General features: G+C 39.3%; 1 long non-coding RNA gene across 14 annotated transcripts in view; it reads right to left on the bottom strand.

Moving 5' to 3' along the window:
- Nucleotides 1–11,315: 11,315 nt before the first annotated feature.
- LOC105666053 overlaps nucleotides 11,316–17,880 on the bottom strand; it is a 177,982-nt gene continuing 171,417 nt past the window's right edge. For 12 of the 14 annotated variants that reach the window (XR_002308030.2, XR_002308031.2, XR_002308032.2 and 9 more), the window contains 3 exons: nucleotides 14,789–15,050; nucleotides 13,919–14,698; nucleotides 11,316–13,834 (listed from right to left, as the gene is read on the bottom strand). This is a non-coding gene — a long non-coding RNA (uncharacterized LOC105666053). The remainder of the gene's footprint in view (nucleotides 13,835–13,918; nucleotides 14,699–14,788; nucleotides 15,051–17,880) is intronic. The other 2 variants (XR_007225037.1, XR_007225039.1) reach the window with 2 other exon arrangements.

Genomic DNA, 17,880 nt, shown 5'->3' with positions numbered 1-17,880 from the left:
GTCGGTGTAAGAGAGACGAGAAGCTCGGCGCACGAAGCTAGCGGCGAACAATAAGCAATAATAGGTAATGCAATTCAAACGTTGAGGCTGGCAATACTCCGAAGCCAACGGGGTGGTTACAATGCCGGGAAATGCAAGGCAGGCATTTCCTGCGAAGCGCCGGCGAGAGGAGAACGGAGACAATCGTACAATACAGGACGTTCAGGTAGTCTATTGCATATTTGCTTTTACGCAATTCTACTCGCGCATGCTGCTCGCGCGATATTACGCAATCACGATTTATCCGCCGTGTGCCGTAGTCCTTGTTGATGAGTTCCGCTGTATTTAATCCGCTCGATTCGCCGTATCATTTGCACCGATGAGAACGCTGGCAACTTGCGCGCGAAAAACCCGTCGATGCTGGCGTTTTCAGCCAGAGCAAGTTGCTCGAATCGGTGAACTTGCCCTCGGTAAAGATGAAACGTATGGAGTGTGATGAACATGGGGTTAGTCGGCTAGAAACGCTACGAGTGTTTGCTGCGGATGATAAGCTGGAAGTGTGAAATCGCGTTTTCTTCGCAGATTGTTTTAGTTTGGACTTAGCTGATTTTAGGAAAGATATGAGTCTTGAAAAGAATTTTTTAAGTATTTCGATAGAGTCACTTGAGAAAATCGAAGTTTTATTAATTAGGTGGCCTGTTAATAGTTCGACGAAAGTTAAAATTATAATAGCAGGAACTTAGGTACGTTTACGTGTTTGCCTGTATTCCTAAGTTTTATAGAGATGCTTTCCAAGCGAAAATAAGGGTAGTATCGAACAGCAAATTAAATTATATCAAGTATCATTGACTCATGAACCAGTGATCAATATTCCAAAATTATTTTGTTATAATCAACAATATTTTATTGAAACAAAATCTCAAAGAATTTGTATAATTGCAATACGTCAAAAATGGCATCTTTTTTTAGCAACATTTCAAATTTTAGGGCTATGAAATATAGAATTTCTGATACTCCCTCGCCTTCAACATTTCGTCGTACGAAGGAAGAGAATTCGACCGGTAAGAGGTTGGTTCAGAAATATGTTCCTTCGCGTGGCTACGATTTATGTCTAAATTTATTCACCAAAAACAAAACGCATCAGATTCGGTCTGCTGGCCTGAAGCGACCGCAGCGTGTTCCCTCGACGCAACTTACCACAATTTTATTCGTTTTTACATATGGCCGGGCTAGCGATAAGAAAATGCCCCATGATATTTCACGTTTTTATACGCGGCCGCTTTTGCCTTGAGGTGTTGGCTGGCCTTGCGCCCCCTCGCTATAGAAACGTTACGTGGTCTGGCTAGCGCCTGATATGCGAAATAAGTAGCCCCAGGCCATTAGAAACCCGTAGCCTCGTTAACTCGATACACCGTAATCCTGAAACTGGTCCACCAAGATGGCCTTTCCTACAACCTTGCCTCCCTTCGATCCTGCTGTTTCTTTCGGGAAGTTGTTCCTTGGAGAGAAATGTTCGTTTATCGAAGGACCAGTCCGTATACGTCTACATCAATTTCCACGGGGTTCGCTTTTCCTACCTCCAAGCGTTTCGTGATTTCCGAATGTGACACTCGTCAGTTGTTTCACGGCCGACGTATGACATATTATTAATGAAACTTACGACGGATGCACGCGAATGTGCAGCATATAAATGTGATGTACTCTGGCGAAAAGAAAAAGGTTTTGCCTTTTAAAGAATCGAGAAATTCTGTGCAATGAGAATAAATTCAATTTCCTATCCAAATAAAATTATTTGACTTTACAATTCGCCATTAAAATCATACATTAGCGATGAAAATAATAAATAATAAATAAGTAATTATTCATTATGTCGGCAAAAATTACAAAAGATTTTTTAAAAAACGAGAGAATTAACTTTTTTCCAAGTGATAACTTCTTTCACTCTTTTCTTCTTCGCGTTCTAAAACAGGTGAAAAAGAAACAACCTGACCATCGAAAAGAAAATTATTATATATCAGAGACAAGTTTTATGATACAACACTGATAGTTGCAAGATAGTATTGCATCAAAGTATATGCCGCTTTTCATCAAATATAATATCCTTTCTGTATAAAATCAAAAGCATCGGTCGCGATCTCTGCGTATGTATAGGGGCAACCGGTATAAAAGGTTACAAGTCTAAGCAGAAATCGCGCTCTCAATTCGTACACGCGCGTGTGTAACAAGACGGGATGGTAGGAGGTTCGAGTGGCTATTGAGATGCTCGATTCTCGAGCTACCCTGACAGAAGAGCAGTACCTACCAGATATTGGAGGCAATGAGGCGGGCTACTTTTAACAAGACGACTTCTCCCATCGTTCTCTCCACTTCACCGATCCCCCCTGTTCGATACCAAACGATGCGCTCGTTGTTATGAAATCCCATAAAATTACGAGCACCGCGACGAACCCATTGATCCTGACCCCCTAACGAGCCGCGCGGCTCATGGGTTCAGCCACGAGAGCATCCGCGAATCGTCTTTTTTGCGGATGAATCTTTTTTCGATCGAGCTACAACCCCATACCTGTGTGCATGCATTACATCAATCGACTCTGATGTACGGCAGAGTTTTCTGTCGAATTGATTGTTAATTCGGTTCGTTTTATCATCTCAGGAACATTGTAGTATGATTAAACGTGTCATTTGCAGGCGTTGATGTTTTTGTTCGATTCCAATTAACACGCTCGCTACTAACGTCATGTACAGTTGCTAGCAAAAGTTTCCGATACTCCAATTGTAAAATTGTAATTTCGTTTTAATTTTAAATATTACTTGGGTTATCTTGTGTAATAATTTATTAATTAATAACGTTGGTGGGAAATCCTAGGTTATAGGCTTGTGCGCGTTGAGAATAGTTTCTAGGATTTAATAACAAATATTTATTTGATTTGTCGTTTGTGTATAACTTTATTATGATTTGATAAATGTTCACTTAGTTTACATGTGAATTCGCGTAAATATTCGGAACCTACTCATTAGCGATTGTTGGTGAAACTTACACTCTAATCGAAAACTTTTGACAGCGGTTGTATAGCTACGTGACAATCTGATTTCTCGTGACTTCTCGCGAATCATGTATGTACATATAGAGGAACGCGATGCGAGTACTCTATAACTGTAGCTGAACCGTTACGTAAATCACACGCATTACATTGAACTTCCTGCAATTGATAGAAAATATAAGAAATATCAGCACTTAGGTTTCTTTCAGAAGAAACCGCACTTGCAACAGAGTTCTTATCATACCGATGAACCTCTTGGTTTAGTGCAGCTTTGTGACGTGAAATTATGGAAAATTGTTATTACACACGTGTAGTTGATCATATAAAATCTTCACTTTACATAAGTGCATAAGTGTAGTTCTACGCCATCTTTGATATCATAAGTAACAATAAACAGCAATTATTCTTATATCTATATAATAGATAATATTTTTTGAAATATTAAAAGTCAAATATACACTATGGATATATTTGAAAATAATAATAAAGAATGTGATAAATTTTGTAATCATCGTTTGCGTCAGTTTGTCAAAATTTTTCTCAATGCACACAAGACTATGTTACATGAAATTCATCGACTTGCAAATCCAAAGTCTAATTGATCGTATCTGAGCAAAGAGTCGAGTCAATAGAATAAAGAATAACGCAGGATAAAAAAGAAAAAGGAAAATTAACGTTACAACGTGACGATTTGTCCAAATTTATCGGGTGTGCCACGCAATTAGGCAAATAAGCAGTCTAACTGGGAATAGGAGTGGTACGGGACGGACGGAAGGGTGTAACGATAAACAATCCCTCTCTCTCTCTTTCTCTCTCTTTCTCTCTTCCTCCCTCTCTCGTTTCCTATTCTGCGTTCGTTTGCTCGTCGAGAGTAGCGACATTTCGTTTCATTTGTTCGTCCCCCCGTTCCACGTTCTGCCACCCCCTCTTCCGCATCGAACAGCCCTCATCGCTTCAATTCGAAACACCCTCTAATTTGCTTCTATGAATGTGTCTCGTTTTTGATCCTATTCTTCTGTCTTGGCCGCTATACCGTGACCTCCACTAATCACCGATTTGCGAGTGAAAAAGCATTACCGTTTCGGTAAAACCGCAGGGAAAGATCACTGAATCCTACTAACGGCAATTCACGTGTAATCTGACAAAATTGGTTAAAATTTTCAGTAAATCGATAATCAATGATACTATACATTGATAATACTTAAAACTGTGAGAAACAGATCACGATAAGATAACTACGCTGGTACAACTGGGCAAAGAAGAACAGAGCGATCGACGCGCACACACGCGCCGTTTTCAAAGATCAAGGCTCAGCGATTCAGCATCTGGTCTTAGCATTTATGGTTCATAATGCGCTTTTTGCATCGAATGACCAGCGCGAACGCGAAGCATCAAACGTCGCGTTGCGGTGAAAGAAAGAACGCGAAGAGTCAAATCGACAAGCAAGAAAAAGATCGTTGCTGCGAGTGAAAGGGAAAGGGTGGTGGCTGAGGAAGAGGAAGAAGAAGAAGAAAAAGAGGGAGACGAAGACAAGAAGGAGAAGGAGTCACAGAAAAGGAGACGAAGAAAAGTACGGGGCAAATGAATCCAGACGTTTTCAACGGCGCGTCGGCGCTTTTGTAAGCGCGTACAATCGTAAGATCATGCACCGTTTTTTCCAGTGGCCAGGAGAAAAACTTAAATTGATGCGATGTGGCTCGCGAAAGTAAGACGGATGTGTCGGGACTCGGCCGCAGGCAGCCACGGATCGACGCGATTGGTAAAGATAGATGGAAGGAGAACGCGATAATTAGTCACGCAGATTCGCTGGGTTTTGCGCCACGCTCGAACCGATCTACATCGATAATGCGGACCCGCCTCGTGTCCCTCGCGCGGCACGTTTGAACGCTCCATCGTTTTGCTTTTTAACTTCTTCCTGAATGATACCCTCGCTTCAATTATTTTTGTTATATCGCTGCAAAGAAGGACATTATCTACCGAGCAACCTGGAACGCTAATAACAAGCGTGAGAAATAGAAATCCTACGTTCATAGACATTTCCGTGATTTATGTTGGTTTATGTCGATGCTTTTAAGTCTTTCAGATGTTTTATAGAACGGTAGTTTTATGATGTTATTTTTAACGAGCAATTTTTATAAAAGAATCTCTTTTTCCGTTCTTCATCCTATAGTGATCTTTGATCCTTTGTATGGATTCAAATCTTTTTCCTCCATTAAATACATATTTATATAGAATGCTATAATATTAGAAATGTTAATTGGTAACCGAGTAAATAACCTGAACACGAACGTAAACTCTTACAAATCATTTCAACAAATTGTACTATATAAAAAACTGAACTTTCAGCAAACAGTCAAGTTTACAAGTATCGGTCACCACTCCAGTCGGCGTACATAAATTTTCAGAGTGAAAATCAAGGATTTACGGTGGCATTATAACGTTTGGTTTCTGTTCGGCACCAACCCCCCGATAAACTCTGACGATGAAGTGAGCTACAGCCGGGTGGTATCGGTAGATTTGTTTCATGTCACTTGCCAGGTGTATGGGCCGGGAGTCGAGAGGTTCCCCTATCCTATCATCGGCAGTTTCACGTGCACGCGTGGCCGCATGCCGAAAAAGAATCTACGCAAATCGGGGGCGAGGGTGGCGAGGCGAGATGGGGCAGAGGAAACCGCGGAAAAAAAGCGGGACGGAAAGTCGTTTTGGTGGATCGGTCAAAATCGAGCCGGCAGATTTGCGCGGCGATCCGGATTCCTCTCGCTGGGCGACATATAATATAAAGTTGACGCGGCGGTTGTTTACACGTTGTCGTGGCGCGGCTCCCGGACGTGGCTGCTATCGACAGCTTCACGCTGGCGCGCGTTCTCGAAATGAGTTATTTCGTGAGCGGCGCGCGGCGACGAACGGGAAAAAAGGGGTCGGGCGCGGCGAAATATCGGTACGGTTCTCTCTCGTCGAAGGAAAATATTGTCGGTGACACCACCCCCTCTTACAGAAGCGGCGGAACGAGGGTCGAAATGCCAGCGTTATTACGCGGACTGAAACGAAACTGCGAATCGTATGGTCGACAATCGCGCTGACTGGATAATGTATCGTGCGAATTGCCACTCTGAAATGGACCCACATTGTACGCGCGGCCGGTGTACATAATAATTGTGCCGCGTTCCCGTGCAAACGAGGGATGGGGGTGTCATTTTGAGTGGGGAGGGAAACTACCAGCTGATTACATTTTCAAGCCGTCACTAATTTTCTCGAACACGTGCGTCCGTTTCTAACATGTAGCCGCTGACAATTTTCTATATAGTCTCTTAAGACGACTTGCAAATAATCCTTCAATATTAAACGGACGTTGGTAAGTTAGAGTTTTTACTAAGAGATACAGGGTTTCTTTGGAAGGGAATGTTAACAACCATCGACGGGAATGTTCATTTACACCGATAAAACTGGATGGTACCTAGCGGACACATTTTCCGATGCTCCCGTGGGTTCACTGCCACGGAAATACGGGCATTCTGAAAAGCAGGAATGAAACACGAATACCGCGGGGGATCTTGCTAAAATTCGACGAACTGATTCGGTACAAGCGGACGAACATACGCGGCGGAGTTCATTAATAAGTTTCACATACTCGTGTAAGCCGTGTGGAATGATTTTAATTAAAAATATAGGCGAGCGAGAATTTTTGTCCGGATAATATTGAAAAGGAAAGGAATACGAGGAGCTGGTGCAGCAGCAACCGGATCACGATTCGGGTCCGTTTTCCAACCGTGAGCCACGTTTTTCTACCAAGGGGGAACTACCAAGGGGGAACGAGGAACGATTTTAGTGAATACCGTGGAACGCGGCTTAAAAGAAAAGTCCCGGCCCTGTATTCACGTTCATTACCTATATTTTTCTGTCTTATACGGCTCGTTAAACGCGACGTGCTCAATACGAAAACGCCGGCGTCAGCTACGACCGGCGTTGCGCTGCCCGGATTTTCATATTTCACTTCAATCTCCACTTCAGCTGCTCAACATACATATACTCGGGGAAAGGTCGGACACTCGTGCGGAATTCATAGGGCCGGGCGACGACCACGTGGGGAGGGAATTTACATCTGCCGCTGGTCCGCTGGATGGCTCTTCTCTACGCGAAAATTATTTAGTGGTAATTATTACCGGTGTCGTCCGACAATTTGTCTGTCGCCCAATAGCATGCTTCGAGTATTTTTAGCTCGTGCATCTCGTTTTGCCTGAATACATCGATAAAACTGTCGAAAACCACGATAAGCTTTGGAAATCTACCAGCTTCTCTATTTATTTTGAAGTACTTGCAAAACGGTGTGATAATATTAATGATTCAACTTGTGATTTTTGTTTTATTTTCGAAAATGCACGCGAGAATTGTACAATCTACAACTGGTAATTTTTCGCTTGTAAATTAATATCTGACAAAATTTTGTTGAAATTAAAGTACTATAATCGTCGTATCTCTTCTCGTTTTTTTTTTTCTGTCAAAGTTGCAACTATCGGGAAAGTTACAGGTTTTAATCGTACGTTTGATAAAGTGGGGGGTAAAATATGACGAATATCAATAGACTAAAACAAAATTATATTCGCGTATATAATTAATATCGTCTCCTTCTTTTCGTGCTCGTATTTAAAATGTTCAGAAATATACAGCTTTACAATGTGAAAGAAATTTCAACAAGTCATTGCTTTTAATCCATAATCTAGATACATCACACCTATGCCTCAATCTTATAAGTAAAAAATTTAAAGTTTTTCTACAGTACCTTACTACTACCATCTTGATATACATTTACTGATAGCGGCGGAATATATGAAATCATCTGAGAAAAGTAGAATATATCAATCAAAAACTTAAAAATAATGCATCTCCTTCCCTGCACCTTTAAATTCATCGTGTTTGACCATTTCTCAATTTCCTCAAATTCACAAAAAGAATACGAATTAATGAATAGAAAGATGCTGTTGGCGTAATTATCAGCCGGGAATAAACGAACCGCGATTACTGGTTCGTTTCGGGCAACCGGCTGCTGCACATGGTAATACACTTTTCGCACACACAGACATAGAAACGGGATAACACGCGAACACGTGAGACAGCGGCGCGCTGATGATCCGTCAGCGACGCCATAACGTATAAGCGAAGCGATGATAACATCAGCGGCACTTATAATGCAAATTAGCTGGTGACACTCGACTCGGTAACAGAGTAATGTAATGCGCGAATAAATAGCAACAACTGGCCGGGCGCATCGCGCTGTCAAATGCGTCCTGAACTCTCATAAAGCACCGTTGGCTGCACCAATTCGTCGGCGTGGGCGTGAGTTGTAGGTATGCTTCTGATGGAAATATTGACTATTACGCGCGACCGGGAATGTGTATCATTGAATTGCCACCGCCATAAATATGCCGAAATTCTGCCGGCAGCGTTTCATACTTTTGATTTATCCGCACGCGACCAGACCACGATTACATGTGACCTGGCCCCAGTGTCCATCCAGATCCTTAGGCCTCTTCTCCTCTCACAGCGTTTCGAAAGGTGGCTACTGGTGTTGGTTACATATGGTGTTTCGTATGGAAAAGTTGTGCGTGCTTCGGATGAAGTTAGATTAGTAATTAATTAGTAACAAAATCGGTAATTGATCAATGATCCAAAGAAACATTTAATCAATGACTTTTTAATAGTAGTTTGTAATTATCGTTGAATATAATCTAAGAATGTTAAACACAAAGATTCGACGATTTGTAATTTGTAAAAGTTACTTGTAGTACTCTGTTTTATAATATCCATTCTATAGGAGAATAATAACATTGTTAGTTCGATTGTACGAGACGTTTCTGACATTTTCGTACAAGTCGAAACTTACTAGAAAATTATTGAAAGAAAGCTTCAGACCGATTGTTAGGTCGTATTTTGCAGTTTTCCCTCGAATAAAATCTGTCTTGAAACAAAATCGCGTTTCATAAATCTGATCGTTTTTTTTTATCATACTCTCTGAATAATTTTTCTTCTTTCGCTCTTCTGAATTTATAATACAATTCAATTCACAGTTCTTGGTTCATTCTTGAAGCACTCGTTTCAAATTGCCTAATGCTCCAAGAAGATAAGTCGAATAAAAAGCTATTAACTACTCTGAGCCTCTGAGACAAGACTATGATTAATCACATAATATGTAATCATACGCTGGATCCTTAAACGAAAAAGCTTTTTTACTTCTCCTACATGCAACGTAAAGATTATCGAACACGGTATCGACCACAGAGTCAAATTACGTGCCGTCCAATTACGAGTAGACGACACTCCGTCTAATCGTCGGAAGGAAAAGGAATTAATTCGTTTCCAATTAGATCTTATAAAGCCTTTCAAGCGTGCGTTTAATAGCTTGAATGAGTATTCCCGAAACGTTAAGCTCGCTACTTGGCAGTGCGTGCATCCTGTGTTGAAGGCAAGGTCCCTCGTTGCAAAAAGCCGCGTCTTCGAACCAAGTATTCCGTAACCGTTTGCATTAGTAATTCAGAGACTGGCATAAATGATACGTTCAATCCCATGGTTGAATTAATAAACACAAATAAAAAGGCTGAGCTTGCGCTGACTAATGACGTATTTACCGCTTCGAGCCCGGGACTCGGAGCCAGAGTCGAAGCATGTCGAGTGTGCATGTATGCCAGTTCATTAAAATTTACCTTATAAACCGGCACCGTTGACACATTCAACGGTGGACGTAATAAAGCAATGTTTTAATGCCGTATCGCGAACACCCTCGTGAATTACCTTCTCATCCCGGCGATGATGATTCTGCTTCAGCCCTTTCTTACTTTAAATGCTAACTGATTGCATACGTCTCTGTTATTAAAATGTGGTAAGGAATGCTGGGTGGTCTCCATACATACTACTCAAATTTGTAAATAACTTCCTCTTCATGCGTTTAAAATTTCATTATATTGTATTTCTTATAGTTTTTACTATTTATGAATTGATCAAGTTTCAGTAACTGGATTACATTCATCGTTGGATATACGTTCTTCGATAAACAAGTTCCGTATATTATGGAAAATTCTTATACTTCTGTAGTGCAATACGTTTCACATAACGTATAATGCGTATAGTAATTTCTTCGTAGCCTTTGCATGTATAGTTTCGACAGTGTTGCGATAAATTGTTTTCTTCGGAACAGTTTTTCAACGACCACAAACGATCTTCTCAAAGTCCTTCCCATCTTAAATGGCGCTCCTTTATTGATCAGTTTCGTCCCATTATTTAATCCCTTTGCCCCTTTTAATAAAAAAATTGTCACACGAAATTGAAATAACTCGATCAACAGCCTAACAATTGGTATTACAATATAAACTAAATGACCTCCCTAACTCTTACTACTGGGCAGCAGTATAATGATCTTCAATAACGATTTTATTCAATCATCAACACGATCAATTAGCAACGACATTGTAGATTATTCGAACTGCATATCAGGCATAAAATGATTACTCGACAGTTAGTACTTACGTCCCTGTTACTCGATGCAACTGCGGCGGACCTGTAAATCTGCTTTTCGATGAATTAGTGAGGTATCGATAGCACCGGGCACGGTGTTATTAATAGAGCGACATGTGTTGCAGATCGCTCGCGTTGTATCGATACTCGCGTCCAATTGCGCGTTAATTATTGGTGCCCTGTGCCTGACAATAACGCGAATATTGATGAGATTATCAATAATTTCCCCGTGGGTTATCCCCGTTGCGGTTCGCGGGCATCGCGTTTCACCTCAATTTGCATGCACCGACGGACAATAATCCATAACTGGTTCAAAACTCTTCTTTTCTTACATTTACCACACATCATTACACACTGAATTCCAGTGCAAATTAATTGTGCATTTTTCAGACAAAAATATGTAAATGTTCATGTAAGACTTTTGTAATAAAAAATAAATAGAAAAGTCATTGTGGAATATTTTAGCAAATTTAACTTTGTATCGTTCAAAGCATATTTATTCGTAAACAACGAAGTGTTACTGGAAAGCTGTTTCTCTGAAATACGAACAAATGTACTATAATATTAAAGAAACTCTTCGATTCGACACATGACAATTGGGAAAAGAATAACGTTTCAATCTTGTTTTGTTACTTTGCATAAAATCAGTAGCCTTCTGCGGTCAAACGTTCAAAGATAATCGTAATGACCTTTTAACTTCATTATTTCAAGCTACTGTGTTTTAAATATCATTCAGTTGTTAAGACACATCTAAAAGGTCATCAATTTTGGAAATAATAAGGAATTTTTCCGTAAAAGTAATATGGGATCAATTTATTTAGCTTTTATTACAAACCTTCTTTAGTAAAAAGACATATATAACCTGCATGAAAAGAAATAGATAGCTATCGTTACAGAATCTGTTTTTCTTCAGGATCCTGATTTTATCGACAAAAACAGTTCACTGTAATATCGTTCATTCTCATAATAGCTCACTGTATTTCGATTATATAGAGTGATTCACAAGTAACCAGTCTGAAACTGAAAGATACATTTGAATGATAATATCTGACACCGCTATCGCCTAGGAGGCATAGTTAGATCGCAGAAGGTTAACCCTCTGACGAGCTAGGCGATCAACGTCTAACAAGTTTTCACGAGGAAGCCAGAGTAATACAGAAAGTCGCCTGAATAGCATTCCGTGTGGAAAGAGGAATGGATGCAATCAGTACCGATCGTGCTGTTGAAATTTATACCAAGTTCCTACTTCTTGAGTAATATTATTGCACTAACATAACAAAATATATATATGACATAACATAGTGTATACGATCTTTGTTTTAATGTTCGAAATTTATATATATATATATAATGTGTCAGTGATCATTTCCAGCATTGTATTCAGTTTACTAAGGCACCATCAAATTTTTCATAGTAATTATTAGATATCGTCCTCAATGTGTTTAAAATTATAAAAGTATAAGGTAGTAAAAAAATTATTATGAAGATTTTTGGAAGGAAAGATGTTTTGGAAATATTCGACGATGATTTCTATTTTAATTTTTTTTTTTTTTAGTAAAATATCCTAATCAGAGATTTTGTTTCTTTCTTAAATTTGTAATTCCTTCCTGAATAAAAACCTTCTTTTCAATTCAAGGTCTTTAATTTTGAGTGAAGGTTTTGTACTGTGGTTTGTAAATATGACGATTAGCATTTACGTGTATTTTCTTAAGTTTATATTTTCTTTCACCGATCGAAAGCTAATCTACGAATCTTTTTGCAATCTAATAAAGTGAAATCAAAAGATGCAAATGAGAAATTAAGATATCCGACATCGTCGAAAACCTGGAATGGCTAGTACTTCCAAACTAGTAATTTCATTTACTTAGGCTTACGAGGACCTTTAGATGCGATGAATCGACGTCTATTCTAGCAGAAGAGCTGGGGGACTTTAAACAAACATCATCTAGTTTAGTGAGGGGTTGTATCGGGTATACACGATCTCGTGTAAACATGACAGATCGAGTCGAGCCACTCGAAACATCCATGAAGGGCTGGTAGTTTTCTTAAGTCGACGTGGAAGCCCCTGTCTCGTTTGAGACAGGTTAGGGCAACTCTTGACTTCGATTTATACTAGCTTGTAATTTCTATATACAGACATGTTTCTTCGATAAAGTCCTGCATGGCAGGTGGAGTTATACCTATATACTAAGGAAAATAAATATTTAATTCGTAATTAATTAGCAATTAAGTAGTGGCTTCAACATCCCAATTATAATTTTATTTTTCCTTCATATTTCGATCAAAGGAATTGAATACACGCGTATTAGGTGTATATATTAGATTGTCCGGAAAGTGTCTTCCTTTTGCAAACGTGTTTTTTACAACAATGCACCTTCATACAAACGTGAAACCACGTCTGTGAAATGTTGTAGTGTCTATCTCAACAAAACAAAATGGATCGTACGTAATTCGACAAAATAATATAAAACAAAAAACTTTGTGTGTCTATTATTTCCTCATAAAACGAAAGAAACTTTTCTGACAACCTAATACATAGAAGCTTAGATGAATGGAAATAACCACCAAAATTACTTCAAAGAAATAATTTCAATTTGATCAATGACTCTTTAAAATTTTAGTATTGTCCGTATATTTTCCCAACGCACATTAATAATCAAACAAAAATGAAATGAAATACTTAAAGTTTCAGCCTAAGACGACTTCAAGATACAACTTTATTCACAGTCGATCGTTTGCAATGATAGCACATCGCTAATAATTCCCAGTTTCTAAATGTCAAATGGTAAAGAGCAGCAGCAGGCTTCCGTTTGCTCTGTGAAAACACGTTGAACCATTAACAGAGATCCGGTTAACACGAAGCATATCGTGGACGATCGTAAAGACGGCAGGAGGCTTGATACGCGTAAATAAACTTCCCTCTCCCGAGGATCTCGTTCGAAAGAAAACACGACCGGCTGTCTGTCTCTCTGTGTGACTTGCAAGTCGGACGATAGGTTTGTCGATGGATCGAGTACCCTTCGAGTGTTCGTCTTTGGAGGGTCGAACGGAAGCCGGTTTGCAGGTCGAACACTTCTCAACGGATTTGGAGGCAGGAAAAGCCAGCCAGATACTTCATCTTCCAAACAGATGCAGACAAGTCTGGCGCCAGTCTTGGGTACCGAGGTTTCTAGTTGAGATTTCGAGGCCACTGGGGACATGGACCACTTTCACTGACCACCCTGAATCTTCTGCTATATATGTTCAGTTCCATTGATAGCCACTTTGCAAGATCGCCAATTCTTTGAAACTTGCAACATTTCTGCTGTGTACTTTATTTTGAAAATTACGTAATTAGAGATTCCTATTTTGTGAATTATTAAAAGCTACTAAATAAATGGATTAAAATTTAATACCTTTAATTGTATTCTGAAATAATTTCAATAATCTGTGTTCATTAATTTTACACACAGATCTCGAATACTTTTGTGAGATTTTAGTTACTATCATTATACTAATTTTCTTCTAAATGGTCCAATATGTAAGTGGATTTATATTCTATCGAAGAGAACTGTCTAAAACGTTAATTGAAATTGCAGATGATTTTAAGTACATAAAGCAAATTTTCTCGGTTTATTTGTGCTACTTAGAGAAGGAAACGCACGTGACACGGACAATGGCGCGTCGGCCGGAGAAATACAAAGGTAGTCAATAATGCGTGTGATTTGTGCAATAGGCGCCTACTGCACGTGCACCCGGTGCCGCGTAATTCGACGCTCCGAAATCGTTCTAGCTCGAAACATCACCGATGCACATGTGCGCCCACTACGATATCCGGGCCGAGTTGTATCGCGCGCATCCATGTTACGTGCATTCGTGCTCGTCATTACGTGCAGCGCTTGCTCGATACGTATCTGGGCATTATCTCCCTTACGTTGACACTCGCTATCATTGGTCGTGATTTTTGCGGTTAATCGAATGTACTTCCTTGGAAATACAGTCTGTCATTCGAATTTCGATCATCTGTTCCTTGTTTCATAGAAAGTATCGTAAGATGGAATGAGTATCAGAGATCGTATCTTTATAGATATAAACACAATTTCAAAGAAATGGCACCTAAATAAAGATTCATATTGCTGCTTTGAATATTTTTCATATTTTAACATATTCTATGTATCTTTGCATTTGTTAATTTCCTGTAAATATATAAGTGTCAGTTAAATGTCCATTTAATGCCGTGTGTCCGTAATTACAAATAGGAAGATAGGAAGAAAAAAGCTATTTACGCGATTGAAATGTGGGTCAGTTTCTTGCATAATCTCGCTGAAGTTCCGAAGCGCATTTGGTCCATTTCCTAATAAGGTTCTGTATTCTTTGCTTGAAGGAAACTCTTGTTTTCAAGCGTAGTCGCTGCTGTTGCAGCGTATCTTTTTGTCGAAATGAAGCTCTTGTTTTGAAGCAGAATCACGTTTCTTGAACAGTTATTCTGACTTTTGGACCTGATTTTTCTCTTTTTTGTTGCCATCTTCTGGATTTAGTCTCCTAAATCTGGAAAACACAATAGTATCTATTACTAATTATATTTATGTAGTTGATATGACATTAATTAACCATACTTCATACTAATAAAGTCTCAAAACGCTCTTATTTTATATATTCAAACGACGTAACTATACGTTGAAAGTTTATACAAATATTCAAATATTAAAGCTTCTATAAATCGGAGATTATATCGAAGCTTAAAGCTTGTAGCTCGATCCTTGATTGAACAATTAAAACACCTCATCACAGCCAAAACAGTCGAACTTTTCGAAGTTCTGGTGAAATAAAGCGGATCGTCGTATGTTTTCGGTGGATGGCAATAATTAACCGAAAGCACTGGCCACTAATTTCAGCGAATCGTCGGATACACGGGAATGCGATGCAATGATCTCGATTGTCCTGCTGGTCGAAACGATGGACCAGTCATCCGTGGTGAATCGGGGGTGGCGCGGATGAAGGGGAACGATCCATACGTCCGATGGGTGGGCGATGCACATGCACGCTGTGCACCGGAGGCGCCGCTGCATCAATGCACTCTCCACGTTTTGCGCTCGTGCCGGTTGCACGTTGATCGTACCGACATCGAAGATAGGGGATAGGATACATATAATTATGGAGGGACCGTGCTCCATTTCACACGTCACACACCGTGTGACCACGTCACACGGCCAACGCCTCGGCATCCTGCGTTCGATGCGCTCTGCATGTGCGCTCCGCATGTGCGTTCCTCTACCCGCGATTGGTCCACGGAAGGATTTCACGCAACGACAACCTTCGCTTCCATTTGGAAAATTGCTTGTTTTCCTTGGAAATCGTCTAAATGCTCGGTAGAACTACCAAAATTTCAGTGTTTATTTAATGGTTCTTTGTTTTACGAAAAAATAAGTAAAAATTACACGAAGTTGATATATTAATTGAATCCTTGTTATTTGCTCAGTTTTATAGTGAGATGATTATATATGATGGTAGAATTTTTCTACTATTTCTGTTTGACTTCCTGTCGTGCTTACATAGGTCCTTTTAGTTTAATTGACACAAATCACGTTCAGTTAAGTAGACTCATCTTACTTTAATCAGTGTCGTTACACTCTAGTTTCGAGCACATCTTTAACATACTGTGTATCTGGATTGTATACATATATGTTAAGATGTATAATTAGAGAATAGAAGCTTTTGTTATCCGAGTTCACAATGTCAATGTTATAAAACTATTGCTATATTTTCAGTTTGATACTATTTTGATACATATTTTCTAAAACAAATTTATTGATGATTTATAGAATACAATTTTTAATTACTTACATTTCACTCGATTTTAAATATCGTAGCTGAACGAAAAAGACACGTCGAAGAAAATTAAAGATCGAAAGCAACATTTTAATATCAGTTACTTGTTATATATACATTTTATTTTTATCGTTACTCTGAGACCGATCTACATGGCGTTCCATTTAATCATTTAATTGATCGTATTAACAGAGATTTACATGAAACTTACGTTGATCGAGGGAACGGAAGACGCAGTCAGGGTAGATGTATCGACGGCGTTGCAGCAATTGCAGGGCTGCGAGGAACAACGAACGCGACAGACGTTCGACGATCATACACACACGTGCATGTAAAGCGATTGAACAGCGAATGATTCAATTTGTCAGACCAATGAGTTTGTCAGGTGGTACTCTATGCCACGGTGTGCAACGCGCAAGAGCTCAAATTGGATTTGATTTAACGCCGCGCGTATTGCCGCGCATTACACACTAGAAATATCGCAATTTCTCGCGCCCCATCCAATCGGTTCTCCCGCAGTTCACAATAGATAAAACGTCGAATTTGTTACGCCACTGATATTCCTCTTATTTCGTTAACATCGCTTTCTACTTACAAATTTATATATAATTAAATAATGAATATTTTCGTTTTAATCTGGGCTTGAATTCTCCAGAAATAATAAAAGTATCAGAAATATGTAAGCGATGTTTGTGTACGTATAAATTTTTTGAAATACCTAATTCTCCTCATATTTAAGGTATTGTCAAATAGCACAAATTTAGCAAATCTTTGATGCACTTCGCGAAAATCTTTAGTTTTGTTATATTAAATGACAACTATTTGGTAAAATTCATATATATTGAACGCTTAATTAAAACGTGGCTTATTTTTATATTTGAAAGATCGTATCAAATGTATCTATTTACTTAAGAAATATATAGCGTGAATTTAAAAATTACAGAATTGGAGATTCGTAAATACTTACTTTCGTAATTCGCCGTGAGAATAAATTCACCGCCAGATAATCAGAAATTTATTTAATTTTCTTTCAATTTTCTAATCATGTTAAGCTAATATATACTACTGCCAAAGCCTCTATTGTACGATTATTATCTATATCTCTATCTTAACACCTTCATCTTATTTAATTCCCACGATATTTAAAATCCATCGCAATTTACGTACTTTTGCCCCGTAAAAGTCACCGAAGAATACTTCAAGATTTTCCATCGGGGCTTTACTTTCTCTGATTATGTAACATGAGTACCGCGTAAGGATACCACTCCCGATGGTGTTGTTTCCCTATGAAACGGGGACGAACGACATTACCGACCAGTGGGCCTGACTTAATTAAATGGCTTAAGTCCTGACGAAAATCCGGGGGTCGATACGGCTGCGGGAAAAATATTTCAACTGGATTAAGGACATAAGCTTTAGAAAAAGGTTACGAAGGAGGAATGCTGGCTGCCGGGAAGCGGTATAAATTCTAATGTGGCGGCATTATAATTGCGCGGTTTACGTTCGCCGCCGGCCAAGGGCTGTACCAGGTCCAAATTAGCAACGATCA

This window comes from Bombus terrestris, chromosome 9 (genome assembly GCF_910591885.1).
Source record: "Bombus terrestris chromosome 9, iyBomTerr1.2, whole genome shotgun sequence".
Taxonomy (NCBI): domain Eukaryota; kingdom Metazoa; phylum Arthropoda; class Insecta; order Hymenoptera; family Apidae; genus Bombus; species Bombus terrestris.
This window is presented reverse-complemented; position numbering and strand designations above follow the sequence as displayed.